This window comes from Triturus cristatus, chromosome 11, assembly GCF_964204655.1.
Source record: "Triturus cristatus chromosome 11, aTriCri1.1, whole genome shotgun sequence".
Lineage (NCBI taxonomy): Eukaryota > Metazoa > Chordata > Amphibia > Caudata > Salamandridae > Triturus > Triturus cristatus.
The window spans coordinates 655,888,547-655,913,242 of record NC_140594.1 but is presented as its reverse complement, the minus strand read 5'-3'; the positions used below and the strand labels follow the sequence as shown (position 1 = coordinate 655,913,242).

General features: G+C 39.7%; 1 protein-coding gene and 1 pseudogene across 10 annotated transcripts in view; one reads left to right on the top strand and one right to left on the bottom strand.

Moving 5' to 3' along the window:
- LOC146785255 (galactose-3-O-sulfotransferase 2-like) overlaps nt 1-24,696 on the top strand; it is a 306,791-nt gene that overhangs the window by 65,011 nt on the left and 217,084 nt on the right. The gene's annotated exons all lie outside the window — the stretch shown is intronic.
- On the bottom strand, nt 11,807-12,331 carry LOC146785256 (chromobox protein homolog 3 pseudogene; annotated as a pseudogene).

Sequence of the window (24,696 nt, the reverse complement as noted above, 5' to 3'; positions counted from 1 at the left end):
AAGTAATATATAATTGGATCTATGGGTAAGGGCAGGTACCTGCGGTTCTGCCAAGATATGCAAAGTTTTATTTGTTTAATAACTCCAAAACTAAGATACAGATTACAAATTACAAAAAGGGCTCTTTCTGGATGAAGACCCAGCTTTCTACCAAATTTGATGTAAATTGCAAAATCCACATAGACATTCCATAGTTTTGGACCCCCCTTTTTCCTCTGCCCTCGCTTGACAAATCACCTTGAAACTAGGCAAAGTAGGGCACTTTTTTCAGAAAATGTTGTGAAGATTCATTGAGCAGCACCAAGGTATTAGAAAAACAATAAACGCTTAGTCTATGTGAAAATGTGGCCCTAACTATAACTACTTACTGGTTATCACTATAGTTATGACCTCGTTTCCATAGGAAAGACAATTTTTGGCTTGCCTATATCTTTAGCAACGTTTGAAAAATCTTTAACGTTTTTCCGACAAAAGTGCCCTCCTGATTCTAATTGTGCATGGAAAGTTTCGGGGTGATCTGTCAAGCGGGGACCGGGAAAGAGGGAGACTAAAAAAAGTGGGTTTCTCATGCTAATTCCCATAGAGATTTTAGACACGACTACAGCCCGAACCGCTCGATGGAATTACACCAAATATTTCAGAAATGTAGCTCCTGGTCCAGAAAGTCACTTTTTGTTATTTGGTGTAAATCAGTTCAGCATTTTTTGAGATATTAAAGAAAATTCAAATTTGTATATCTAGGGTTGCAAAGTATTTGCAACACGTTTGCAATGAATCGCAAAAGCATGCACCAACAGGAATGCCGTGATTGGCTTGCGGCAACCGGAGCAGAAAGTTAAGGCTCTGATTTTAAGGAATGGGACACGGTCCCCGGGGCTCGAACTAAGGATCAAATGTGGTATATGGGATTAGGGTAGAGGTACCCTGACCCCATGTAAAAAAATAAATCACGTGCAATATTCACGAATGCGTCATGACGCTCAACATGCCCCCTTGTAATGTCACAACAAATTTACAAATATCACCCCAAAAATACATTCAGACACTCTTTAAGACACTAATGTACTCACTCAGAGACTGACTTACGCTATCCATCCACTCACAGACCCACTCAGAGACTCATGCAGCCACTCACAGACCCAATCAGATACTCAGGCACCTTCTCACAGACCACCTCTGATACTCATGCACCCACTCACAGACCCACTCAGACACTCACACACCTACTGAGACTAATGCACTCACTCATGGACTCATGCTCTCACAGACCCACTCAGAGACTCATGCACATACCACCTCCAAAACTCATGCACTCATGTAGAGACCCACTTAGGCACTCACACACCCATTCACACATCCACTGAGAGTCTTATGCACTCAATCACAGACCCCCTCAGTGACGCATCCACTCACTCACAAATCTACATAGATACTCATGCACCCTCTCTTGGACCCACTCAGATAGTCATGCACTAACTCTTAGACCCACTCAGAATCTTATGACTCACTCACAGACCCACTGAGAGTCACACATTCATTCACCCACACACTCAGAGCACACTCACTCACACACCCACTCAGAGACTCATACAGTCACTCACAGACCCACACAGGCACTCATGCACAAACCCACTGAGATACTCATGCACCCACTCATAGACCCACTCAGAGAATCATTCACTCACTCACAAACCCACTGAGACACCCACTCACAGACCCACTCAGACACTTATGCACCCATTCACAGACCTACTCACACACTCGTGCATCCACTCACAGACCCACACAGATACTCACACACTCACTCACAGACCCACACAGACACTTGCACACCCACTCACAGACTGACACAGAAATTCACAAACCCAGTCACAGACAATAACGGACACTCTCACACTGACTCTCAAAGGTTACAGGTTACAATTAGGAAATAAAATTTAAAAAAGTAGAAATTCACTGAAAAAGCCAAAGGTTACAGGAACATTATATTTAGGAAATACCGTAAAAAAACCGTAGACATTCACACAAAAAAAAGGTTACTGGGATGTTGTAGTTAGGAAGTAGAATTAAAAAAGCCTAAGAAATTCTCTGAAAAAAACGAAGGTTACAGGGATGTTATTGTTAGGAAATAGAATTTAAAAACCATAGAAATTCACTATAAAAGCAAAGGTTACAAGGACATTATAGTTAATAAATAGAATTTAAAAAACCTTAGAAATTCACTAAAAACCACAAAGGTTACATTGACGTTATAGTTGGGCTCAGATTCCACTCATACAAAACCAGTGAATTTCAGCAGCTATAGTTACATGGGCTAACCATGACTTAAGCCACCCTTAATGCTCTTCTTATGACCTCATATATCACATTACTCTTCACATGGTCAGTAACATCACTGATGACATTTCAAATGAAATCGCTGATGACATCAGTCATGATATCTTTCAGCAAAGTAAACTTCAAAATACTTCATAAAATACTATTTGGATTTTTTTAAAGTAAGAAGAAGACACAAGTGGGTGTGTGAGTAGCTGTTTGGGTTAGTGAGTGGCAAGTTGAGTGGCTGTATGGGTGGGTGAGTGGCTGTATGGGTGACTGAGTGGCTGTGTGAGTGGCTGTAGGGGTATACAAGTGGGTGTGTGAGTGGCTGTATTGCACAGTCAGTGTCTGTGTGAGCAGCTGTATAGGTGAGCACCTGGGCATGTGAGTGCTTCTATGGATGTGTGAATACATATGTAAGTGGTTGTGTGTGTGAGTGAGTGGCTGTGTGAGTAGCTGTATGACTGAGTGAGTGGGTGCGAGTGGCTATATGGGTGAGTGAGGGGTTGTAGGAGTAGCTGTATGGGTGAGTCAGTGGGTGTGTCCTTGCTTATATAGATGAGTGAGTGGCTGTATGGGTGGGTGAGTAGGTGTGTGAGTGGCTGTATGAGTGACTGAGAGGATGTATAGGTGAGTGACTGGGTATTTAAGTGACTGCATGGGTGAGTGAGTAACTTTGTTAGTAGCTGTATGGGTGAGTGACTGGCTGTGTAAGTGACTTTATGGGTGAGTAAGTGGATATTTAAGTGACTGTTTCAGTGAATCCCCCCACAGAGCCCCACTAGTACTTCACCACCAATCTTACAGCCCCATGAGTCCCCTTACAGACCCCCACTAGCCACACACTTTCTATCTCTCAGCCCCTACATATCCCCTCTTAGACACCACCTGCCCTCACTGCACCTCACTCATCCCCTTTTGCTCCATATTCATGATGCTTGTTCCTCCTCCCAGAGACATGCAAACATTCCTCACCAGTACAGGAAATGTGTGCCTGTGGGGGAGAGGTAAGTCTGGCAGTATTTCTTTAGCCAAATCTGGGATCCCCTATACCCAAATAAATTAGCTGAATTTGTCCTAGTGTATTCTGCTGGCAAAGAGGTACAATCATCAATACCTGCACATTGTCTGCTTTCTCTAAGGGGCAGCAACCTGGAGGCCTTGAGTGGCCTTTCTTATTTTCACTTCAAGTTTGGGCCTAACACAATCGAGTCATTCAAGAAACCATCAGCACTCTTTTTGTTCAAGCATCAACATAGGTTGTAGTTATTTGGAGCATATCATTTGGATGCTAATACAATGGAGGAAAACAAAAGCACACAATCAGCTTGTTTTGTGGAGAGGTCTGTGAAACATTGTATGACACCTAGGGTGTGTTAGAGGATTGTGGTGGCTCCTAAATTGAGCTTTGGTAGCCTGTGATAGCCTATGAAGGGATAATGAGGGGTTTCTTCTGAAGCAGCTGTTAGGGATAGACTAAGGACAGCAATGGTAGAGAAACGCTCTAACCCTCTATAATATAAACTATAGACCCACCTTTCACCCCTACCATCTGACAAATAGTAGTGCTCAGGAAGAACTGATCAGCACACCCTTGCTAATAAGGTTCATGGAACTTTTAAAAGTAGCTCTTTCTTCATCCTCCTCACTTCAGTGTCTGGATCTCCCACCTTGACCCACAAGAATGTCGGCAATACATGTGCCCTTTCGGGAGAAGCTATCCTTACCCCCATCTTGTGCTATGCCACAACCAGGGGCATCCAAAATGGATCCCACTTCCTTTTCATAATAAAAACTGTGAACCAATCTTTATGGGTCAACATCAGAAGACATATGCATTAACATTTGCAGAACTCTTTTTTGATGTTTGCATTATTTACTCCATATACTCTCTTATGTTGCTATGAGCCTTTGATCTTGGCCTAAACCTCTCTGTTTTTCCCTATGTACTCAACCAGACATTACTTTATACTTCTAGCCCTTGAACTGATTAGATGTTCTTGCTAAAGCGCTTGTCTAGCTGTAGCTTTTCAGGTGATTTACAGTTGATCTGGCTAGCACTTATCAAAAGTACATGCTAATTGCAATGGTATAATTCTTTTTTAGGTACTTTTGATAAGCATTATAATTGTTTCTTACTACAGAGTTGCACCCTCAGATTGCATGCAATCTGAAAAAAAGCATGTTTATTCCTATGAAAATGTACTTTGACATAAATCTTTCAATTGCTTCCTCTTCTTTTTTCTTTCAAGTACACATCCCGTGACTTTCCATACTCTGCATGCTTTCTCTCTTTGAGCACAGTCCACTCTAAGTCACATGCAGGTTTGCCTGAATCCCTATTATCCTATTTCTGAAAATCTCCCATACCTCATTTCAAAGATCACAATGTCTCAAGCCATACTATTGCAACCTAACAATAACCACTGAAAAAAGCACCAACCTTGGGGCCCAGAGCAATGTGCAGCCTGACGTGAAGCATTTCAGTGCCTCATCAGGGATAGTTAGCGCCATATAAATGTATTTATAATATGTTATAATACAATATATAACCCACCGGGCCCATAGTACTAATACCATAACAACCAGCAGTTAGGCAGTCATACAAACTGCTTAATAGTTCTTTTGTACTTGACACTCTCACACTTGCATCAGACAAACCTGCCACATGTCATGTTCATCACTCAGTATTGTACCAGTCCCAGCAATACACCATCTATAACCAATTGAACAGGCATGGGATAACTGAAGGTCTCTGCCACATGCTGCTGGTTAATAGAGAACCTTAGTTTAGTCCATCACTGTAGGTCCCAACAAGCTACATATTATGACCGCTTCCTGACATCTCAAAATGACACTCAGATATGAGAGGATATTAATGAAGTTCATCCCAGCAGTTCTCTACACCCTGTCTTCTTCCAACCTATGTCTGCTTAGGACCATTAACTTCAAACAAAATATCACAGAGTGGATATCTCAGTGCAGTAACCAGCAAGGTGGACTATGATAATGAAACATGCCATCAAGGGACCTGCAGAGCTGTTCAGGGTTGCCAGCTTACTGAATACAATAAACTGCACATCTCTTTATCACACTTCTTCATCCATCTTCTTCAAGCATCACTATGCACTGCATCTCATTACACGATAACGCAGCTCAATGTCGTCATTCATGACATGGAAACCCTTTCCACATAGGATAAACAAAAAAAAGCTTACTTTAAACCACACATGCTACACAGTGTACCATGGTACCCACGTAAAATAAGTCCAAACAACAAAAGTCCAATAAGAGGAATCGTAGATATGGACCTTTAAAAATGTAAGTGAAAATAGCACCAAAAAGCACTAATAATAGCCTCTGGAAGCGGTAGTTTAGGACCTAGGCTACATATGAAGCCTACTGCAATGGAGTTTTGGTCAGATACAACAAGTGGAGTAGTCCCAATGAAAGTCTAGAAGTCAAATAATTTGGAAAAGTTTAAGTCCCAATCCAGAAAGGGCCTGTCACTTTTTGAGAAGACAAATCTTCCTTGAGTCGGCCACTGCTGATATTGTAGCAACAAATGTGTAACTAACTAAAGGCTGGATACTTGAACCCGGTTGAGCCACTAGAACCCACGAGATATTGTGAACTCACTGAAATGTTTCTAAATTCCAACACGGAATGGAACTTAATCATATTTTCACAGGTGCTGGAAGCCTTGACCAGGAAGAAACTGAATTTCAATCTGACAGCCTTGAACTGCCTGTAGGATACTTTTCCCCTCAGGTCCCCCTGAAGCTCTGGTGGAAAAGTTTTTCAAGGTTTCCTAACTTTTTATAATGCCACAATCACAAAAGAGAACTTCTAAGGTTCCTGGACCTCAGAGGAGGACGCTTTGAAACTTCTAGGGTGTCAGGCAGAGGCCAACAGCAAAGTACAAAAAGTTCCAATTGCCACCAGTCATTTGGGTTCTGCATGAAAATGCCTCTTGCAGCTTGTTGTGTCCCTGCAGCCACACAGGAGGCCATCCATAGGACCCATGCAGTCCACTTGTTTGTCAGTCAGTCAAAACCCCTTTTTTTACCTTAGTCTTTTATGCAAGAATTCTTAAAAACACAAATGACAGTTAAGATCAATGGTTCAAATGAGCAGCACTCACGATAAAACACAATTAAAACTACAATGTATCCAATCACATATAAATCTACTTATCCTAAGACTACACAAATGAATAAAATTGCTCCTCATAATACTTTTAAAATATATTGATTTGACTGTTAAAATGTATCCACAGACAATAAAAATCACCCCATAGCGCATGTTACATCCAGGAATCTAATTTCTACAAGTTGTTTAATCACTTGCCTCCTGTCCTCGATATCATATTTTATAAAAACAGGTTTTAATAGGGATTTCTGTTGAACTAAAAAACTCAAACAGTTCTCAAGGATGTGTATTAGATAACCCTTCATGTTGAGGCCGCATTTACACATTGTATCTTCATTTAGCAAAGTTCTGTGCACATCAGACATCAGTACTTGGCTTACCCCCACATCTAAATCTCAGGAGACTTCAACGCTTCTGTACATTAGGAAGTTCCTACAGGGAAAGGTCTCACTTCCCATACATTAATTTATCAGGTGGGAAACAGATTTCTTATTCTTTAGATGTATGAGGTCCTCCTACTGTTCTGAGCTCAGGCTCACTCATCCTTAACTGATCAATACCTTCTGCTATTTTTAATTTCCTACAGCAATTAAGGATCCTCTCTCTAACTCCTAGGGCCTACATTAACTCACTTTGTAATATTTCCCTTTTACATTGCCGGGAAATTTTGGAAATCTCCTCACAATCTATTAGTTTCCAGAATTCTATTGTCTCTGGATAGTCTAAGTGAGTCCATCCCATCAGCCCGTTTCTACTCTAACAGCCGGCACCATTGTAGATGATGAGAGAGAAAGTAATCTTTTTAGGTACCTTCCCTCTGTGAGATCCTGGCTTTTTTTAACCTTATATGCAGACCACCTTGACACCTTACCTGAACAGCGGCCTTATCATTCATACCCTGATAAGCTGCCAGCACTGGTCGCAGGGAGGGACCCCCACAGTGATTATCTAATTTATTCAGGCCCCCAATTTAGGATCCTCCCTCCAACTCCTAGAGCCCAGCTTAACTCGCTTTGTAACATCTCCCTTTTACATAGCAAAAAAAATTGCAAATCTCCTCACAATCTATTTGTGTCCAGAATGTTATTGCCTCTGTATGTTCTAAGTGAGTCCATCCCATCAGCCACATTTCTACTCTAACTGCCTGCACCATTGTAGATGATGGGAGGGAAAGTAATCATTTTAGGCAACTTCCTTCTTCCAGGTCCCAGCTTTTTTCACCTCTTATGTCGACCACCTCAGCACCATACTCAAACTGTAAACTTATCATACCCTGATAAGCTGCCAGCACTGGTGTCAGGAAGGGACCCCCACAAGTTTTATCACATTTCGTTAGCCCCCCCCCACTGATGAAAGTGCCTTGGCCTGTATAGAAGATAAGTGATCCTTCAACTGTAGGTCATAAAAGAACCGCATCCCTAAGTATTCATATTTCCTGACTGTCTCAACTTTGACTTGTTTGTCCCTGGTACAGCAAGGGGCAGGTCCATTCCTTCATGGCTCTTCTCAGGTCACAGACAGGTCCAGTCCTCTTCTGAACGTTCACAGGGCCAGTAATTGTTGTGAGGAAGGTTCCTGTGGATGCCCCTTTTATCTCTGGTACCAGCTAGTTGGTGAAAGTGAATCCTGGACACTCCAGCAGGCTGTCGCATTTATTCCCTAAAAAACGCATCTTACGGCAGCCGTCTCACCGGTACCTTCTCCCGCTCCTTCGTTCTTCTCCATGAGGGAATCAGCTGCAAGTATGCTGTAAGCTAAGAGTCTCCATTTTCCTGGTCCTTCTTCCCAGAATTCGCTGGAAAGGAATTCTGTCAGGTTCCTAGTTCCTCAGAAGCAGTACCCTCAAGTTGCCCACCTTCCGGCAGCCTTGACTCTGCACTTAAAACACCAGAGGATCAAAGTGGCTAGACGAGGGGAAGGGAATTAGGGAGGGTACTGCGGGAAGGGAAATGTGGAACGAAGATGGTACAGTAGTTTGAATCTCGATTACCTTTCTTCTTTATACAATTAACATATGTAAAATATTGAAACAGTCTTTACCTGTAAAGAAAAATAACAATCAAAGAAATAAACTGTTCTGTAATCACTCGATATGCTGAGAGAGATTACTTAAGTCTGATAACACTTTCCAAATATAACACTTTGATTAATAAATGAATTGTCCATAATCACATGAGCTCCAAGGTTCTTAATGTACTTGTCTAATTTTCAAATTAAATGTCATCCGTAAGAGGGTTCTTTTAGTCTTTTCTAAATTCCTCCTGACTCCTATGAACTAAAACTCCCATGAATTCAAAAGCGCTTTGAACTGCATTACTATTCAACTCAAGGCACATAATTAGAGTTTTTAATTAGCGCCTCAAATGTTCCGATAAATACTTCTTTAAGACGCCTTGACAGGTTTTTCAAATAAAAGCTCCGATAGATTGTGAAACTATGTCTTTCAAGCTGTTGCACGTTGAACTACCCTTGCGTGTTTAAATGGAGAAAAACATGTGGTGTTTAAATGGAGAAAAACATGTGCGCGCTTTAAGTCTCAAACGCACTTTGCCATAATCAGTAATTGTAGTCTCCTACCTGAAACTGGAGACTGCCAAGGAGATTGCTAAACCTGAACTGTCTCTTTCCCAAAGGACGGTCCGTCCACCAGGGACGAGCAGATGTCGGGGAAAGAAACTCCCTCGGAGGAAGCCTCTGTGGGCAAAAAGGAGCATCAGGCGAAAGAGAGCACCTGCAAATGAAATACGAATTGCGTGTCAAGAGGACAGACTCCAAAAGCATAATGGGAGAAACGCTCAATTCTCAGTTTGAAGCTTTTGCAGCTGTTGACAACAGGGTGGTCTGAATGTGGGCAAGGAAGAAAAAACATAGCACAAAACAGAATAAGTGGAAACCAGGGCAAACACAAAACAGCTGAGTGTGGTACATACTGAATAAACATTATACTTGACCAAAATACAGAGATCACCGGTGTCACTGGTAGGGTTCGTGACAATTCTAAGTATTTGGGAAACCCAATCCATGATGGCAGCTACTCAAGCCTTTAGCTGTCTTTCTCAATTCTAAATGGTGACTCCTCAACTTGCTGGGAGGTACTTTCTGCTCCAGAAGTATATACGGCCCTTTCTTATCTTGCTTCTCCATTTCTGTGGGTGTGTTTCCTTGCTCCTGTTTCTTTCAGTGTTCCTGCAAGGTGTCTCCAGTCCGTCCCTGCCTGGATCTGCTCCTCCTTGATTCCATACTATCTATGGTTGCTGCCATTAAGAGTTTTTTGCCTCGTGGAACTTCTTCTGGAAGGCATCATCTGCTTAGGTTTTCTCAAGTGTCGGCAGCATTGTCGCTACAGGAAGGGGTAATACCTACCTTGACAGAACCAAGACCTGTAAAACCCTCAGATTCACGGGCAACTCGCAGTCGAAGGTTGCCTTCTGAAGTATCAATTGCCAACAGACCTGACACCCAGTGAAACCTAACCCACTTTTGCAATAGTTTCTGTATGCCTTACTGCATACAACAGATATACCTGGCACCAGGGCAATTTCAAGATAATGAATGTCTTAAGCAACATTAATCTTGGGCTCTGAGGGTTGTGGGTGTGTAGAGGAGTGCAATATGGTAATCACTAGTGTTCTTCTACATCTAAAACTAAAATTCCACATCTAAAACTAAAATCTAGTTTGAAACAGACCCTGTACCCACAATACACCAGGAGACAGAAATGTTGTAAGACAAAAGCTTGGTCCTGTAGCACCCAGACTGAGAATACACAAGAATTGTCCTGGCATCCTGTTTATGTCCTTTCAAAGCGTCAAAGTTTAACATGTTTCTCAGAGAGGCAAGTCAGGCAGGATTTGACACTGTTGTGCCAACAGGATGGCAGCCCCACTCTTCTGCTGAACTCAGATGTGCCATCTCTGCCCATTCAGGCCGACTTCTCAATCACAGTGACCTATTGTGTGGTTGTTGGGAGGAATATCACACTTCATTAAGGGATGAGGACCAGCTGAGAGTTGGAAGAGGCTAATGCTAATTAGTCTTCTGAAAGCTCAAGCAGGTAAAGAGTAACTTCCTAAAATATACATTTCCAATATATTTAATACAACTCCTACTTTACCATTACATTGGATTTTTATGAATATATTTGTTGGAATTGAGTCTGTAGCTGGTATAGGGAAAAAGTTATAAAGTGTATAATCTATACTTTGACTTTTCCTATGTACTAGTTACAGTCTCACCAGTGACAAAGTTGTTTTGGGTATAGTCACTAGGGAAATATGAATTTCTAGTGTCACACAAGTCCCCCTCTTAAATTTTATGCACACTACCTTGTGAACCACAAGTGTGATTGGTATACCTTATTTAATGTCTAAAATCAGGTTTTCCTACATTTAAATTGGGTGATTTTGACAGGTCTGGGCAGCAAGGTTCAAGCTGGTATGGGCAGGCTACACAGGGCAGGCCTGAAGCCATGTTTTTCACTGACACCATAGTGGAGGGAAAAATATGTGCTACAGTCCACAAGTAGCATTTATGCCAGGGTTGTATTTCTACACCAGATAATCTGGTCTTATAGGAAGGGTAAATGTACCAACCAGATTTTAAGGCAGTAACCAAATGTTAAAGTTCAAGATTACAAGCAATAGATCAATCAAATTGGATTTATATAGCTCTGCTAATCAACCAATAAGGTATCCAGGCCATTATAGATCTCAGGGGCTTATTTGATCAACCCGGTCTTGAGTGCTCTTCCGAAGTCAGGGAGAGAGGAGATGGTGTGGATCTGCGTGTGGAAGCTGTACCAGGTATTTGCTGTTATGTAAGAGAAAGAGTGTCCTCCGCTTCTGCTTCAGTGAATGTAAGGCATATAGGGAGGTGCAAGGGAGGTGGAACATAGATTTCTTTTTTTTATATATAAAACTATTTTATTGAACACTTCTCACCTGTATTTACAAAGAAGTAAGCAATATACAGTCTGAAAATATTCCATTTACTACATGAACATTCCCAGGCAGCCTGTAGAAGACGACGGCACATGCTACAAGCTTTTTAGGCAGTACAAGATGAGAATACATTCTCCTCAACGAACATTACAAAACACAAATGCAGGTCTGCTTGTATGTCGAGAAATCAGTAGACATGTAACGTTAGGGATGATAGAGAGGAAAATATATCTAAAGAGGCTTTCTTCTTTTGTAAAGTAAATCAAACTGCAGAAAGCTTCACTCTGCCATTGCCATCCGTTGACACCAAAAATTCTACAAAAGAAAACCTTTTCTAAAATTGGTAATTTCTTTCACTGCTGTGAACACATTTTTACAGTACTTTAAAAAGCAGGTTATTGTGATTCGTCTTCTGAACTTAAATGCCAAGGCAACCGTTCCTCATAAAAAACAATCACAACGAAAGGAGACTTTACGTTTGATTCTTTTGCTGGCACTAGGTCTACTTGATGAGAGTCCTTCCATTTCATAAGAAACATAAGTTCTCCACTGTTGTCGGTAGCTCCAATTATCCTCTCTGGATCTGGGGCATGAGTTAAAAACCCTAGACTTGTCAATGGAATCTCCCTTCTTCTTGGTTTTGCTGTCTTCAGATTCAATTTCTGACTGGGGCTTCCTTTTAGCCACCTCTGGCTTCTTTTTGATAGCTTTTTTAGGATTCAGGAAAGCTTCTATAAATTCCAGGCAATTCAACTTTTCTTCAGGTTACAAGTGTTGTCAGCATTTGTAAACCCTTTCGACTTCAAGTAATATTGAACTTTTCTGTTGACAATGCTCCTATTCAGGACCTTCACCACAGCAAATTCTTCTGGTTCCGCTTCTTCTACCCCTTTTTCTTTGCCATTCTGCTTCTTGCCCATTTTCTTCTGGCTGACTGCTTCTCCAAAGGAACTGACAGACTATAATCACTATTGTGATGAATTGTGATGAACATAGATTTTTTGATGGCTGATGGAAGTTCAGGCAGTGGTTATTGTAGGCATTGTAGGGTAGGACTGCCCTGCCCCCTAGGCTTGGTGGTGGGGTCCCAGAAAAACCCCGCCAGGTTCCCAATTTTTTTAAAAGAATTTGCACAGTATTCACAGCAATATTGAAAAAAAAGAAGTGTGGTCTACACTGCTTCATTTTTTAATCCTCTCGGGGTGGGCCAGGGCCTGGGGTAATGATACTTTTTATTTCTTTTGGGGAAGGGGTGCACATGGCCTCCTTCCACAGGCCATTTTGGCCCACTGACCCCATCCCCTGGGGCCCGAAGTATTTCTTAGGGAGTGGGGGCACATGGCTCCCCTTCCCAGCGCCAATTTTGGTCCAGGGACCCGATTCCCTGGACCTGAATTATGTTTAGGTGGGCATGCAGCCATCCCCCTCCCTGTGCTGCTTTCAGGCCAGGGAACCCCATTCCCTGGGGCCCAAAATATTTTTTAGTGGGGCACACAACCTCCTCCCCAGGCCGTATTTGGCCCCAAGAACCCTACTCCCCAGGACCCAATGTATTTTTTAAGGGGAGGAGCCATGTGTCTCACTCCCCAAGCCTCTAAAGGCCCCAGGGACCCCATACCCTGGTGCCCCTAAAGTAATTAAAAGTGAAGAGGGCCATGTGGCCCCCCTTCCTGGGCCAATAATGGCCCAAGGGCTGGCTCACTTGCTGTGTCCTGGTGAAGCAATCTCAGGAACACAGCAGTTTCTTGCCCACACCAGTATGGGCAGGGAAACCTGTGTTTGCTCCCTCTTGGCAGGAGCAGTTTTAAAACTCCAGCCAAACGGGAACAAACACATAGTTTGTTCCCAGCTGCCGGGAGCTTTGAAAATGCTCCTGCCGGCAGGGAGCAGACTTTCGATCTGTTTCCCTGCCAGCACTGTGCAAGCAGGGAAACAGATCAGGAGATTGCTCCCGCCCAAAAAGAGAAGCATAAGTAACTTTACCCTGCGGTGGGAGCAATGCCCGCTCCCGCAGCAGTGGGGAGCTGGAAGTGGCCACGGGGACCTTGGAGCTCCACCAGTGGCCCCAATCGAGTGGTAGCTGCCTTGGAAGGGCCTCAAGACACCCATCTTTAATTAACGTGGGCCCTAGAGAATGGCGTCCCTGAAGCCAAAAACGACTCGAGGAAGGGAGCCTCATGCATTTTGTAAACATTTATACTTTTTAGCTGGACAAAGGCTTTACAAAATAAGATAGAACAGTAATATGGTAGTTACCTGTCACAATGTAAACTATAAAGCAAATTAACACACCTATTGGATGATGTCATCAATGATGCCATTTGAGATGTTATCATTGATGTCAAAAATGATGTCAGAGACCATGTCGTGAGTGATGTAACACGTGAGGTCATAAGCAGTGCATGGTGGGGGCGCAAGTTGTAGTTAGCTCTACCAACTATAACTAGTGAATTTCTGTGTTTTTTAAAGTTCAAAACATTAATGTTGTCACGGACATATTCACCTAAAAGGTACGTTCCACAGTTGATTTATTTCATGTCAGAAGCAAGAAACTGTGAATCCTGAAACACCTTGGCAGACGCATTTCAGATTGTAGCTGTCATCAGTGGCGGTTCCATCAGTGGGGATCGTCACACCTGAGGGGTTGTTAAATGTAATGTTCTTCCCACTGATTGGCGCATGGTTGTAGCTTCACATCAGAGTTAAATGTACAGTGTCCAAAAACACTGGTTACACCGCTTGCTTCTCGTAAGCCCTGCTGCATTTGGTCGCCTCATTCTGCTGCGAGAACCCATACAGTGATAAGGCTTCCGTGCACTCAGTAGTGCCCCAACCAATGTTGGCCCGCCGACTTCACGACCTCCCATGCAGCTAGCCTACGGGTGCTGTTAGTCATCAGGCAAAGTTCCTTGTAGCATTAATATAATACTCCTCTTTCCCCATTGTCTCTGCCGGGGGGCAACGCGCATCTGTATATATATATATATATATATTCACTGAAAAAAACAAAATTGTTCAGAACACATACTCAATGGATGATGTCATCAGTGATGTCATTTGAGATGTCATCAGTGATGTCATGAGTGATGTCATTGACCATGTCATGAGTGATGTAATATGTGACGTCATCAGCAGTGGATTGCGGGCGCGCGAGTTATAGTTAGCTGAACTAACTATAACGGGGAAATTTCAATGGTTTTGTACGAGTGAAATGTCCAGCTAACTATAACATGTGTGAAACCTCTGGTTTTTTCAGTGAATTTGCAAGGTTTTTAAAATGCTAATTCCTAACTATAACGTGTGTGAAACCTATGGTTTTTTCAGTGAATTTGCAAAGTTTTTTAAATGCTTTTTTTTTTCTTTTTCTTTTTTTTTTTTTTTTTTTTAAAACAATATGCTACCTATGTATATAATCATTGATTTACTGTATCCTGCAATATAGAAAGGTTCACCTTTTTTAAATAAATGGTTAGATATAGTTGAATAACATAGTTAATATCTTCTACAAACCTTTTTTATTTTTTCTTTAGGATTTTTTACCGTGCGCGTACGGTAAGCTTACCGTATGCGCACGGTACGTTTTATGTACGGTGCGCGTACGTAATGTTTATGCTCCGTGTGTGCATGCATACGCGATTTACGTACGCGTCCGTACTTCCTGTTCGACGTGTAAGCGCTTGCTCCCTACGCGCACGCGCGCGCACGTTACGCAGAACCGCCGTACGTGTGTGCGCGCGTGCCTCTAATGCGCATGCGCGCGTGCACGTGTCTTATGTGCGCGCATGCTTACTATTACTGTGCGCGTACGGTAAGCGTACCGAGCGCGCACGGTAGGTCATGTGATCCAGAAACAACACTTTTCATTGGTTTAAACTAGTTTCATTTCCAGAAACTTCCAACACCACACCCATTCCCCTCATTACTGCTTGTGATTCTCTAGGAGAAGGAGCTGAATTGTCTTTGGGATACAATGGCAGAGCAGCAGTCCTCTTCTGAGAGTGAGCAGTGCAGCAGCATCATCAGACAGAGAAGGAGGAAACAGAAGAATTCTTTTGTTTGGGAATATGTCACATTTCCAGAGGGGCAGAAAAAGGTAAATGCTCCATTAGTCACCTGCTCACTTTGTGAGCGTGTCTTATCTAGAGGTAATCCAAGGAAGAAGTATTCCTTTGGTAATTACACTATGTTTAGACACATTAGGGATGTACATCCCAGGACTTTTGCTTGACATACTGAAGCAAACCCTCCAGTAAGTCACCCGAGCACATCCGCAGAAGCTCAGCCGAGTACATCTTCGGCAGCTCAGCTGAGCACTTCCTCTGCGGTGGGAGCATCACCCTCTTCTGCTCCTCTGGACATCTACCCTCGGTTTCAGAGGGTACATATAAGGTGCAACACTTGTTACTCTCTTATTGCTATGGGGGAATCTAGTATTCCTCTAATAGATAATAAGATTGAGCAGCACAAGTGCGGTCCCTTCTAATATTCCCATTCTTTCTTTCCTCTGTCCCTGTATTAACACAAGGGCTCTTTTAAGAGCCACCCTACCTCACAATTATTTTAAAATTTATTTTATCAGTTTAAAAAAAAAAAAATTTTACCGTGCGCACTTTTTTTTTTTTTTTAAATAAAATATTTATTACACTCTTCAATGTACTTGAGGGACCACAAGGGAAATGACAAAAGCAGAGTGAGGAGAAGTGAAAACAAGGGACTACGAAAGTAAATGTGTGATAAATACAGATATTTCAAACTTACCTGACCAACTTAATTTTCATTAAATGTTTTTTTTTTAATTGCTAGAAAAAAGGATTAATTTTCCTAAAATTCCTTTCTCAATCTGTAACAAAAGAAAAAAAGTATTAATATTTAACAATACATTTTACAATACAGTACACATATTTTCATATTTAACAAAGACATGTTTTGCCCTTTTTTTGCTGTTTTCAGAATATATTGAATTTCACTGCAAATTGTGAAACCAATTGCATTCATCACTTAACAGCGGGCAAAAAAATTAACAATCTGAAAGATTGTTTGAAAAAGGCCCTGAATCTCTTCTCAGTAAAACGTACCTTGATAGAAATATAATATATATAATAAAAATATCATCTAACAACAATAACTATTTGCAATAAATAACGTCTGTAAATCTTGTTGCTTAAGCTCATACACCCAAATAATATCTGTCAAAGAAGTCCACAAGAGAAATTTTTACCTTTCCATGAGGCCAAATGGTAATTTTTAAATTCTTTTTTGATGAAATATTGAAAGGTAATCCAATAAAATCGCAAAAAATGATTTGTTCAGATGTTGCAATTTGTATCTAAAATTTTGGTTTTAGAAAAAATAAATGGGAATTTGGTAACTCTGCAGGCAAACGTTGCTTGAAAATCAATTGAGAATCATTACACAGTGTCCAGCCTTTTTCACATTTAAGATAAACTGTGTAATGACCAGAAGTTATCGAAGGTCCATCATGGAAAATTATTGCAACTGCAACAAAAGTTTTTCCTGATATTGATAATTGTTTTCCTACAAACTTCTTTATAGAAGTGTCCAATTTTGTTCCATCGGCTCTACAACGTTGCATCATTAAAATTACATACTGTCCATATTTCTTTAAAAATAACGTTGAAAACATGTCTGATTTACATTTAGAACATTCCATGCTGTGATTGGCATCTTTAACTAATTTACTAAAAGTCACTGATTGACTCTCTGGTAATGTTAAATATATGAACCTTTCAGAATCAACATTAGAGCTGCATGTGTTGAAACAGTTTTCACAACTATGTTCCCATTTATAAGAGAGACCAAACATATTTTCTATTTCTATCCCTTCTTCTTCCAGTACCATAAGAATATACATCAAGAATTCCTGTGCATCTTGCTGGACATTTTGAGTAAACTGTGTACTTCCTGAACATACATCTAAAAGTTTTCTAACATCAGAAGCACTTTCTATTTTAGTTTTATCATTACTCAGCTTCTCAAAAAGAAAACTCAGCAGAGAACAGAATCTTTTTTCATGATTTAGTATTATCTGCTCTTGCAAATTTTCAAGATAAAATACAACATTCAGCACTACATTAGCGTAGCAGTTGACACCAGAGCTATTTTCAAAATGACAACCAACAACCTCTTCAGCATTGCCCTTTTTCTTTTTGCTTGCAATCACATCACTCTCCTTTTGTTTTCTCTTCTGTACATCCTCATTACAGATATTCTCAATTCTCCTTTTCCGACAAACAACACGTTTTTCAAACACAGGATACTGACCTAAATGAGGAGCATAGCTTCTTCTTAATCTATTATATTCCTTTACACAGTTTGCATCAGCACTAACTTTTGAGTCATCAAAGTCTATCATGAATAGACCAGATAATGTTTTCACTCGTGACAAAGCAACATATGCCATACCTTCTTTGAACACAGTTGAACCAATGTTTACAAAAGCACTATCTACAGTTAATCCTTGAGATTTGTGAATAGTGACCGCAAATGCTAGAGAAAATGGAAACTGCTTCCTACGTACATATAAGTCTTTCACAAGCAAGAAACGAACTGAACAACGACAAATGTCTTTAACCTCTTCAATCTGATCAAATTTTATTTTTAAAAATTCAATTCCATCTTTTTTCTGGTATTTCACAAAACCCACAACTTTACCCATAGCTCTATTCACTAAACCTTTTTCTACATCCAAATTTCTTCTTAAAAATACTCGACAGTTCATACAAACATAAAGATTTTTTTCTAATCCAACTGTTTTCGAAATGTTCTTCTCTAGAGAATCCAATTTATTTTTCAGTTTGCCTGTTAATGTAATAGTAATTCCTTCATGCTGAATTTTGTCCACTGCTTCCATTTTCTTAATCTCTTCCTTTTCCAATTTCAAAAGTTCCTCATTGTATATCGAGCATTCACATAGTGTTGGCATTAAGCAGATTACAGTATTTTTTTCTGCAATGTTCTGGTATATTTTCTCTGCAACTATTTCTTTCTTTGGAAATAAATTATGTAGCATCCGACTCTGTAATGCTTCTCTGCCAACTTCTGTAAGTAGTCCAATTCTGATATCTTTCAGAATACTTGCATAATCTTCATTGTTTGCTTGCCTCATATTGGTAGTGAGTTCTTTGTACTCAAAGAATGACCAAATATTCGCATTACCAATACCTCCTAATGACTTCTTTGTGTCTTCATGTGTCACAGTATTAAACACTGGTTGTCCTTTAACTGGAGTGAGCTGCAGAAGATCCCCAAAAACTATAACATGTTTTCCTCCAAATAACACGTCATAGTCTCTCTTTAGAATTTGCTGTATTCTTAAATGCACAAAGGCAAGCATTAAGTTTGATACCATGCTTACCTCATCAATAATGAGAACTTGCATCTTCTTCAACACTCTTGAAACTTCGAAGCATGCTTCTCCTGTTAACTTGTGATATTCTATTTTGTTCTCATGCTCCACTGGTAACATTAGCAAGCGATGTAAGGTAATTCCTTATATGTTATATGCTGCTAACCCAGTTGGAGCAGTAACAACACAAGACAAAGTTGAATCTGTTTTTTGCTGTAGGTAGCTTCGGATGACTTTAATTAAGAAACTTTTCCCAGTTCCAGCTTGTCCACTCACATACATCCTGATTGGTTCAAATGATGCACATGAGCACTCTTTCTTTTCATGTAGTAATCCATGATCAATTTTTTGTGTGACTTCTTCATACATTTGTTTTTGTTCTTCATTCAGTTGCTGTTCCAAATATGTTAAGTCTACTAAATCTTCCTGAGCTTGATTCATAGCTGTTTCCACTTCAGTCATTGCTATTGCAGCTTCATTTTCTACGATTGGTTGTCCTAGGGGATCTTGACTGAGTGTTCCAGAACTTTGGCTGTCTTGAGAACTGTCTCTAGCTACTTCAGCTGCAATTGTAGCTTCCTGTTCAATTTCTTCATTTAACATTTGCACATAATTTGTGAAAGTACTGCATTCAATCGTATCTTTACATGCATTAAAGGAATCTTCATAGCTGTGAAAATCTCCAAGTAATTCATCCTCTGAACGCCATGGTTTAAACAGCTGTAAAAGTGCTAAGTAGTAAAATTCCTTTTTGTCAGGAGTGTCGCAACTCAGCTTTCTGTGATTAATCAAGCTTCCTTTTGTTTGCTTCACCAAACATCCTTCCTCACCAATGACTTTATATTTTCCATTGTTGATGTCTTCTGTGGCTTTCCGTGTAAAAATGTAGTTCTGCAGCACTTCATAGAGACACATGTTCTCAAGATGACGACTTCTTTTTGGGTAATATGTGCCCAACATGTTTGATTTCAAAATATCTGTACTTTCCGGGTCATTCTCTGCCAAATATTCAATTTCTCCAACAGATTTCAGTACCCGATTTCGCATTCCTGCAAGGCCTAAACTTACCCAAATTATTCTTCTGGATTTGGTGTACAGACTTGCAGATGATAACCTATCTGAGCATTTGTAGGATCCAATTTCTCGATGCGATAACATCTTTAAATTGAAACTGTATAGCTATTTACTGACAGTCTTCTCGTGAGAAATCTCTTCCCACATTTCCTTCAATTCCGTTTTCTCAGATTTAGTGATGTAAGATGTGACATACCGAGCAACAGCAATAGAATTGTCAGCTACATACTGAATATCCATGTTAGCATTCCACATGGATAAAATGACTGGGTTGTAGTCATTTATATATTTTGACTCTTCTTTTCTTCTTAGGTTGTAGGTATTTTTAGGCGATTTTCTTGTAATAGTATGTCGCACAGCTGACATAAAACTGTTGACTCTTCCTTTTGAAAGAACAGGTTGTGGAAATCCAAATCGACATTTTGTGTAGAATTTTTCTTTACTCTTGTACTTTCATCGACAGTATTTTCCACAGCGATGACTTTGGAAACGTAAAACTTGCTCTTTTAAGTGTTTCTCTTCTGTGCTTTTAGGTATAGCACATGTTGCATATCCTGCGATGAAACATAAAACTGCATCATCAGAATCTGTTCCAAATTTTGGGGCATCCTTGATCCACAACAGCATATGAATATGAGGAGCACCTCTTGCTTGATACTCTTTTCTCCAAAAGAAATCCACAACTTCTCACAGATGAAGGACATCATAGCCTCAAATCTATGATTGAAATATCTGCAAACATTAACCGGATCCAATTAGCACAATTCTCCTGCTGTCTTGTATTGGATGTTTTCAATATTTGAATTTGCCTCTCGAAGAAAATCCAGAAGATCATCCCAAGCGTACTCAGCACAGCTTAGGGTGAGAAACCATGTAGGAGTTCCTAAATTCCGTAACATACACTTCAATTCTCCATGGCGTCGGTACCAATATTCATTTGTCCCACGCTGACAAGCTATTAGATTAATCAATTGAGATTCCAAATGATCATCTCGCTGTTGCACTTTGTTCATAAATCCGTTCATAAAATCCTTTGCAGACACGTAGATGTACTCCAGTTTTCAAAATGTGATTTACTGCATAAGATAGTGCTGACAAGTCACTTTCAAATAAAAGATGGAACAAAGAAGGAATACTTTGACGAAATCTGGGATCTTCTGCATATAATCTTGTAGTCCGATACTCAGAAGCAGGAATCTGTACTGGACGTTCCTCATATCATCCACCTTTTCCTGTAGGAAACAGCTGGGGAAAACAACGAGCTTCCAAGCTCTCCTCCCATACACTCACGGGAGTTCCTTGTGCTTTCTTCATCTGAAACAGATCAATAGTGTTTGCCATAACTTCTTTTGAATGAAGAGGATGTATGCTGAAATGTTCATAAATGTCTTCTTCTTTTGACTTATCCACTTTTTCAATTTGCCCAGCTGGTATTCCTGAGTCTGGTAGTAAAACTTCTTCATCTTCATCCATATAAATTGTTTCATACCATTTATTATTTCTTTTCAAATATAAATTTGCTCTTTGTACTTTTCGTACATCTACCAGCTCCTGCCAAATTTTCTTGTTCTTTGTTGGTACTCCATTAACCAAAATAACTAATGGTTCAGTTTCCAATGTATCTGCATCAATAGTTTCCATATTTTTTTTCAAATCCAATGGCAAATAGACAACTCTTCGTTTTAAACCTCTTTGTAAATCCGAAGGAGGTAATTTGCCTGTTTTGGGCTCCATACGAACTATAGTCTGGAACGGATGGACACATTGTATGAGTATAGACTCATACGTATTTAAATCACTAAGTTCTGCAGGAATTTCAACCAATTCTAAATTATTATGTACAGCTCTTGATGGAATTTTATTTTCTTCTAACTTGTTATAACAGTATTTACAAATACGGTGATATTCACCCAAATCAAAACAATTTTCCAGAAATAAATATGTAGCAAAATCCAACCACTTAGTATTATTTTCTTTTTCACTTTTTTTATAGAGATCAACATACCTTGTTTGATTTTTATAATGGCTTCTCCGGCAACAAATACAAGTAATATTTGGTCTTTCATTAGAGATGATAGTAAATTTTGTCATTTGATCTTCAAAATTTTTACTAATAGTAGGTTCTACATTGTCTTCCACATTTTCTTCAATTACTGTGTCATTATCTGCACTTTCTTGTTCCGGACCAAAGTAACAAAACTGAATTTCATCAGTAACCTTCTCTACATCTGATACAGATCCACGGAACAGAGCCCTATTCAACTCATTTAACTTTAGTGCTGGACTTTTAGCAAAATACAATCTTCTCACAAACTTTCTCATTTCAGTATGATGAACTGCCAGCATCCTAAAATGGTGAAAAACACTTTGGCAAACTTTCCTAAAAAGACAAGCCAGAGAATGTCCTTGCAAACCAGTATTCTCTCTCACTCTACATGGATCTAGTCTTTGAAGCACCTTAATCTTCTGTTTAACACTTTTTTTTACTATATTCTCGTAGAAATCCATGTAATTTATCAATAGATTCCTGTCGTACAGTACAAATACTACTACAATTCCAAGTGTACACTGGGGCTTTAGGACGTCTCCCCATAACCTCATCAGCTATCACTTCTTCCTCATTTCTTGGAACCATTTTCTCCTTTTCCATTATACAACCATCTTTCACTTCATAAGCACGACCTCTGGTGTCAACTGCATGCAGCAAACTATTACTTTGAAGATAACTCTCTTCATTAAAAAATGGTTCAGTACTTGAACTATGCATCCATTCTCCTAAAAACACTTTACAAAAGTTATTTCTTTTCACTACTCTTTTCGTTTTGCTTTGTGACTTCATTACATTGACCATTTTATCTAATGTACAGATCCTGTTCAAAATTAAAATGAATAGTTTTCTTTTTAAATCTAAAGCCTTAGCTAGAATTGATTCAATATCTTTTTTCGCTTATAAAATTTCGCTTTCTTCTTATATTTTTTCACATCCTTTAAAAATTGGACATCACTCTTCTCTGAAACATTTTTCTACGAATGTCTTTAAATGCTGTTTTTCTTTTTAAGTCAATCTTTATTGCTTCTAATTGTACATTAGCATTTTCTAATTTCTCACTTTTGTCCTGTTGTTTTCTACTTGAAACTCTATTTGCAGTGGGGACATTTTTCAAATTTGTTCTTTTTTTGAAGATATTTTTTAAAAAATCCTTGGTTTGCTTACCAGAAGACTTTTTCTTTTTTCCAACATGAGGATCTTCAACTAATTTGGGTCCTCCAGTTGTCTTCAAATATAAATGTTTTTTCTGTTCTTTTCTCTTCCTTGATTTTATAGGCATCTTTAACTTATTTCACTGTTGTTCAGCAATACCTGAAAGAAACTAAAAAAAAAATACCTTTATGTAATTTAAATTTATTACTATATTTTTTGTGCTTTTCAAATCTTATAATACTATCTACCCCTTTCCTACAAGTGAAAAACACTATAAAACCAAAACGAATTAAAGCTTCCCCTTTCCTACGGATGTAATTCTAAAAGAACCAGAGTACCACAAATTTAATCTCTGACAACAATTCCTGTGTGCGCACAGACTCATGGTGTGATTCTAGGCAGAAAACAAAATTTGATTTGCAATTTGAAAGCACACTTACTACTGTGGTAGAGCAAGTGATAATTACTCTAACAGTCTGACACATTTTCATTATTTTTTTCAGAAACAGAAAAGAGCACATGCCCAAACTGCTTTTTGAGACCATGAACATGTGCAACCTGAATAACGTACTACACTCTAGCAAAGGAAATGAGTCTTGGTGATGTTCAATGTATTAGCGTTACTCACTGCTATCTGAAACACCACACAGCACTGAATAGTAAGCTTGACTGTACATGCGAAACAGCTTGCTCTCTGCTAAGAGTGTGCTTCTGGAGACTGTCTACTGTCAAGTGCAAAAGAGATCTGCATTGATCCTTACGCAACTGCATAAACATTGGAGACATGTATGTAACACTACATGTGTGGTAAGGGTTAATTGGACTTTTGAACATGTACAAACTACATGACCCATTGCAGGAGTGTAAGGAAAATCTACCATGTTGATGTCAAATGTGTTTGCATTGCCCTCTCCTTTGTGACATATTAATTTGGGCTCAATGCTAGCCATCACAGTTCAATAAAACAAGCTGCCCCTTTCCCACAAATGCAATTCTGAAAGAACCAGAGTAACACGAATTGAATCTCTGAGAACAATTCCTGTGTGCGCACAGACTCATGGTATGATTCTAGGCAGAAAACGAAATTTGATTTGCAATTTGAAAGCACACTTACGACTGTGGTAGAGCACGTGATAATTACTGTAACAGTCTGACACATTTTCATTATATTTTTCAGAAACAGAAAACAGCACATGCCCAAACTGCTTTTTGAGACCATGAACATGTGCAACCTGAATGACATACTACACTCTAGCAAAGGAAATGAGCCTTGGTGAGGTTCAATGTATTAGCGTTACTCACTGCTATCTGAAACACCACACAGCACTGAATAGTAAGCTTGACTGTACATGAGAAACAGCTTGCTCTCTGCTAAGAGTGTGCTTCTGGAGACTGTCTACTCTCAAGTGCAAAAGAGATCTGCATTGATCCTTGCGCAACTGCATAAACATTGGAGACATGTATGTAACACTACATGTGTGGTAAGGGTTAATTTGACTTTTGAACATGTACAAACTACATGACCCATTGCAGGAGTGGAAGGAAAATCTACCATGTTGATGTCAAATGTGTTTGCATTGCCCTCTCATTTGTGACATATTAATTTGGGCTCAATGGTAGCCATCACAGTTCAATAAAACAAG